The sequence below is a fragment of the Malus domestica genome, chromosome 15 (genome assembly GCF_042453785.1).
Source record: "Malus domestica chromosome 15, GDT2T_hap1".
Lineage (NCBI taxonomy): Eukaryota > Viridiplantae > Streptophyta > Magnoliopsida > Rosales > Rosaceae > Malus > Malus domestica.
The window spans coordinates 50,598,783-50,605,527 of NC_091675.1; the positions used below are offsets into that span (position 1 = coordinate 50,598,783).

The following is a 6,745-nucleotide window of genomic DNA, read 5'->3' on the forward strand; positions in this document are numbered from 1 at the left end:
TATGAGTGTGTAAGAAGTGAATGAGATTCCTCTCCTGATTTTTTTTTTATGATTCTTCAATCACGTTTATTTATTGTATATTGTATGATTAGTTTTAATCAGTATTATTTATGTTTAATTTTAAATAAAAAAATTATAATAATTTGTGATCACACAATGTACGATAAACGACATAATTAGAGAATTCCTAGAATTCTCGCAAAGAGGATCTCTAGAATCCTCATAGAGAATCTGGAGAGGATGCTTATTCGTAAGAAGTGTTTAGTTTCAAAAATTAAGTCTCTGTTTACGAGAAGTGATAAATTTTTTAGTGTGATCGGAATGCTGAATAGTACATTATGTGTTATTATACAAATAGTAAGATATGTGTATTAAAAAATTAATAACTTTTAAGTATAAAATATCTCACTATTTATATAAAAATACGTGATATATCACCCATGTTCTAACTACAAGAAAAATTTCTCGTCTATATGATCGTGGTAGTGTGGATTGCTACCTGAGTTTGAATTCTGCCATTTTCTCCCTTTTTCTTCTCATTAGTTTTCTCGCTTATAAAAGAGTTTGGGATATGTTCCGTTGGTGTGGGAGAGCAGACTTATTCGTACAATAGACTAGTAATAACATGATTCAAATTTGTCTTTGGTAAGAATCGAACTTAACACTTCTCTGACCATGGAAATCGATAGAAGTAATTTCTAAGTTTGTCGTAAATCATTTTGGTTCTTTTGTGGAAAATCTATCAATATGCTATTAAGTAAAGTGGTTGGTTTGACAAAAATACCTTAAAAATGTGAACATATTTTTCATGAAATGTTCAAAATGATTTATCATGATAAATTCAGGGTCTGATTCTATCGACATTCATTGTCAAAGATCAAAGTAGAGAGTTATGCCTACCTCAGGAATCATTTTTTGGATTAAAAGCCTTAAAAGAAAGAGAGCAAGAAAGAACTGGGATCACAAAGTACTACTGTGAATGTGATCACCAATACATTGAAGCAATACTCTTCCTGTTGTGCCTTGTGATAAAACTGAAAGTATTATAATTAGTGACGATAGTAATCATGATTAGGAGTGCATAACTAACATTAATGGCAATGAAAAGCCGACTCATTTTTATGATCGGGATTATCTGCCGTTAACAAGTGATGTTCCTTCTTATCCCACATGCTTGGACGACGACGCTAGTCATGCCACTTCTCTGGTCTGGTTCTCAAGTGTGCTAACAAACTTACAAAGGTATTCTTTGATACTTGGATTTCTCTTCAGCTCTTTGTTCATTAGATGTGCATGCACATCCATACATCATGTTTTTTTTTCTCTTTGTTGCCATAGTTAACATTTGGCGATACATTTCTCGACGGCAGGCTCTTCAAAGCACAACATATGATGTCGATCTGGACCGCATCCTTGAAAGCATCCACTTGTACCTACAGGGCTTGGGGATGGAAACTTAGATGCGAATAGAGAAAGGATGAAGAGCACCTGCAACGTGAAGGGACAGTGGAGATGACTCCATCAAGATTTCCAGGGACAGGTTGAGTCCCAGATAACACATTTACCAGAGTCTCATCACACCTTGCAGCTTCAATATGACCAATAAATTCCACGCTGCACTGTTAAAACTGCAATTGCATAAAAAAAAAAAAAAAGGAAGTCATGATGCGGTGCCATTGTTCTTCAACTGTGTTTATACCACTACTACAAAATAGGGCTTTCATGACACTTAGAATTTTTTTTAATGACATTCTTTTATTAAAAGCGTCATTGAAATAAAATTATGACGCAACTTATAAAAAATATAAATAAATTAAAATAAAAAGATAAGAAAACCAAGAGACAATTATCAAAAAGAGATCAGTTTCACACCCATTACAATTGCACGTTTGAACAGTTAACCTCTTCAGCCTAAATCTCATCCTTTTTCTTTAATATGCTCGTACAAAAAAATATAACATAAACGGTGGAGTGGGACTTCGTTCCCCATCAGGACTTTGTTCTGCCATTGGAGAGGACGATATTCAACAGCAAGGCTGCAAGCCAGCAAAAGTCCCTCCCGCGCTACCGCCATCCAGCCATCTGAACACCATGCGTCGTCGCCCTCACGGCTCCACGCTTTCGTCAGCCATCACCGGCCATCGTCAATTTTTTGGTAAATCCCTTATTTTCATTTACATAAGTTAATTGATGATTTGAGATCTATGTGATATGGATTTTATATGATTTAGTGTGAGTTTATCTGGGCTTGGTGCTATTTGTGGTTTTCATGTTCAATCTGTTGTCTAGTTTGAGTTGGGTATTTTGTTGTTTGAGTAGGTTTGGATGGATTTGGAGCCAATTCGGTAGTAATGTCGATTCACATTTTATTTTGCTGTGAACTTATATTGGTTTTGTTTTTCTAATTGTTAATTTACTGGGGCTGGCACTGGTGGGCAGTTTAATTATGTAAATTGTAGGTTTCAACAACTGCTGGTGCAAAACGTGTGAAGAAAGGCTCATTAGTCCCATAGATTTCTGCATTAAGTAGTCAGACAAATAAGGAGTCTGAGGCCTCATCCAAATCAAGTGCCTTTGCCCCTGCTACTAGTCAATCCTCCGTTCATGCAGATCCTATGCAAGTGAGATTCTTTCTCTTCTTGCCCTTAATTTTTTGTGCTATTTTTTTATGAAACAATATGATTACTGGATGCTTTTGTTACTTGTATGTACAGCTGTCCTATTTTCTAGATTATCACAGATTAATGGATGCCTTTTTTTATTTTTATTGCACGGTTACTTTAAATCAACCTTTGATTTTATACTAGAATGGTTAAAGAGAATTTATTGTGTTCGTTTATTTTCTTCCATGTGATCTTAAAACTACACTGCACTTTTGTTGATCTTTTTGTTTGACCTGATTCATCTGTGCAGGATACGGAAATAATGATTTTAAGTTCAAATTTTCCAAGATTCTAGAGATAATCAGAATGACCCTTTGCAGTTTTATTTTTGGTTTTAGCATGTGAAAGTAAGAATTGTTATTCTTATTGATTTTTTTAATTAATGTTGATAATTTTTGTGTAGAAAAGGTGGGAGTCTCTCCTGCGTCAAGGGAGAAGGATATTTGTTGTTGGTGATCTTATGCTCAACCAGATTGTGAGAAGAACCAGATTTTAAATTAAGTGAACTTACAGTTTTATTAGTAGGAAAGCTCTATACATTATATTGTCTTTTGTAATACTTCGATGGTGGATAAATTTCAAATTTATGAAGCAATATTGTTTCATTTGAGGTCAATATCTTGCTCTTTGGATGAATTATGTAGGTCATGCTTTCAAATTAAAAATACATTATATATGTCATCAAACATATTTCAGGACATGTATTGAACGGTTTATGACACGCTTTGCGTGTCATTGCTAATATTCAATGACGTTGCAAATGGTTTCGGTGCTATAGTACATGACGCTATATAGATGTCATGTTTAGTATACCATGACGCTCATTTCTCTGTATATGACACTTAATTTGCGTCTTAAATGGTTATAGATGACACAAGTTCTTAATTCAATGATGCTTGTTAGGCGTCCTTAAAATTAATACATGACACTTTTTCAACGTCATAAAAAGTATCTTTAATGACACCCACAAAGATGATGCTAAATGCTTGTGTCATTAAACTTTTAACATGACCCATAAACTGCGTCATGTATGTTAAAATTTGTAGTAGTGTACATAAACAAACTAAAGAAAACGCTTGATCTAAGAGTAACTGTGCTCAACATCATGCAAAGTCAGAAAGACCCACACCTGACATGAGCTCACCCAAACACCGAACAAAAGGGACAAAGATCACAGATCCTAGCAACAGGACAGTGTAGTAATAGATGCACCACGTCACCCCTTTCCTCTACACATAGAACACTAAACCAAAGCAATGATATTTCTCTCGGGAGAGTTCTCAATTTAAGGCAACCACTGTTACTGACATAAGGTTTGACTTAAACAAGAATTTTTCAGAACAGGATAGAGTGCAGACATTCTCTTTTCCAAACGCCAGCAAACGAAAGAGTGCAACCAAGTGGCACCAACAACCAAAATAAGTATAATATGTACAAATTGAAGTAATCAATGTTGTTTGTCCAAAGACCTCAATCTAAATGCTTCCAATGCAGGTGCACTTATACCCTCTAATGCAGTAAGGGTGCGTTTGTTGCACCGGACTATCTCGGACTGAACTAACTTCCTGGACTAAGCTGGATTGGCTTAGACTAGACTAAGCTGGACTGACTTAGTGAAGCGTTTGATGCAGTGACGGACTAAAAGAAGGATAAGTAACAACTACAATATTATATTATTTAATCTAATAATATTTTATTCAATCTTTTTTCATTTTGTCTCTAAAGTGTCTAGAACACTCTTTAGTTCTGTCCCCTTTATTAATTCAATAATATTTTAATTTTTTATTCAATCTCTATCTGGACTCTCTTTGGAGAGTTCTTTCTTTTCTTCCTTTAGTTTCGTCCCCATAACACTCCCTTTCTCCATCTTTTGTCCTGCAAAACCGCAACCTTCAAAATCATTTTTCCTCTGCAAAATCGTCCCCAAAAGTACTATCTCCTCCCTCTCCGTCTCACCATTTCTCTTCGTCCAAAGCTACTTTCTCCCCTTCTTTATCCATTTCTCTTCGGAATTTTCTGGGAAAAAGGAAAACTTTCTGGGAATTTTCGAGAATAAGGAAGAATTTTTCTATTAGGATTGTTGTTATCGTTTTGCTTTTTTTTTTTTTTTGAATTTTGGTGTTGAGATTTAGGCAGTGGTGAGGCTGGTTTTCAGATCTGGGAAATGGGTTGGCAAACAGAGTTGCCCAGAAGCATGCTTGCAGACTTGTAGCATTCATAAACTTGCAGCGTACGATCGTCTTTGGAGATGGGATTAGCAATCCCATGGTTTTTGGGGGGTTTCGTTAAGACCGGCTAGTCCCTTGTTTAGTCGAAGCGAGTGAGAGCTAGTCTCATTAAATCTAAGCCATGTAGGAAACAAACACAGGACTGGACTAACTCTTAGTCCAGTCCAGTCTAGTGAATTTTAGTGAGGGAAAACAAACACCCCCTAAAAGTATTATGAGTCTGGTTAAACTTACCAAGTACTAAGTAATAACTATGTATGGGAAACCTAATGGGTTTGACTAGCGGATTACTGATGTTAATGGGTAGTTGTTGGTATTAATGATGTATGGGAAGTTTAACGGGTCATTTTGGAAGGGTCTAGGAATTACTAATGTAGTATAAAGGGGAAAGTCCCGTGGGCGAAGGAGTTAGGCTGGATGTATTTTACTTGAAGTATTATCAGTTTCTTAACTTTCCTAAAGGCTTTTTTCGTTTGATTTGCCTTTAGAAACCTAGGCCCGGATGGTGATTGGAGTAACTCCCACCAAGCCAACATTTTCCTCCCTCTAACCCTACCCCTAAATCTACCTGAAAAACATTATAACCATAACTAACTACCTCAACTTTCAAATTGTTTAAGTGGAAAAAACATTCCATTCTACAGAACTAGACAACAAAAAATTCCTTACTTGATAATTTTGTCTTGAAAGAAATGATTGTCGTACACCTGGAAACTGGTTATTCCATTGTTGTACATTGGAAACTGGTTATTTCATGAGAAAGAGAATTAATAGGGTATTATGCAGAACTGTACAAAACAAAAGACAATACAAGACTTACATATGATATGATAGAACAAGCAGCAGGTTTGTCGTGGCACTGGAAAGTCCCTCTTGGAATGAAGAACATCAAGCAGCATATAATCTAAGTTCTGGGTGAGAGTTATTGAGTTTCACCAATAGCTCATCGCAGGTAATGCTGGCTCCTTTTGATGTTTCTTGGGAAAAAGTTGGAAGAATCTTCATCACATCAACATCATCAGAGATTTCACTAAGGCATTCCAAGATAGTAGAAGTTATTTCTGAGTCAAGAACAACACCCTTGTCTGCCATCTGATGAAGCAAATTAACGATTTCTTCTGTGTCACCCTTTAAACAATAGCCCTTTAGTAAAGAATCGAAAACAAAGGCATCAGGTTCAACACCACAAGCAATCATGTTCTTGAGAACCATTTTAGTCCAAAAGCCCAAGTTTCGGGAACCGGCTTACTAATATGGAAAGGTAATGGCATCATAAGTTAAATCCATTTTAAACATGTCTTGTAGCAAGTCTTGAGCAGATACAACATCTCCCGCTTTTAGAGTTTCATCAATTATTGTATTAAATGAGACCAGATTTGGCACACAATTTGTACGCCTCATCTCTTCAAATAGCATCCTAGCTTGCTCCAAACTACCCTCCTTGCACAAGGATCCAAACTAACCTCCTTGCACAAGGGTACCATCAAAACGTTGTAGTCAATCACAGTAGGACTAACCCCAGCAGCTCTCATTTGACTAAAGAGTCCTTTTGCAAACCTAAGCATGTGAGTTTTGCAAAACCCATTGATCAAGACACCATAAGTAATTCCGTTCAGAACCAATCCCAAGTCAAGTGCATGTCTCAAGAATTTTATGGCCTTGCCCACAAATCCTTCCTGTAGACATGCATCTATCAAAGAATTATAAGTAGATAAGTTACATGCAATGCCCCCTTCAACCATTGTATTGTAAACATCCATAACTTTATCAAGATTGCCTTCCTTGCACAGTCCATTAATCAGGATGTCATATGTGATTACTGTTAGGTTGATATAATAGGTATATTTTGTATCT

At 36.1% G+C, this 6,745-nt stretch overlaps 1 long non-coding RNA gene across 2 annotated transcripts; it reads left to right on the forward strand.

Moving 5' to 3' along the window:
* Positions 1-1,907: 1,907 nt before the first annotated feature.
* On the forward strand, positions 1,908-3,279 carry LOC108169526 (uncharacterized). 2 transcript variants are annotated; one of them, XR_001785776.3, is made up of 3 exons: positions 1,908-2,155; positions 2,440-2,621; positions 3,072-3,279. It is a non-coding gene; the product is annotated as an uncharacterized lncRNA (long non-coding RNA). The 2 variants fall into 2 exon arrangements; XR_001785775.3 differs by having other exon boundaries at positions 1,909-2,155; positions 3,067-3,279.
* Positions 3,280-6,745: the final 3,466 nt, after the last annotated feature.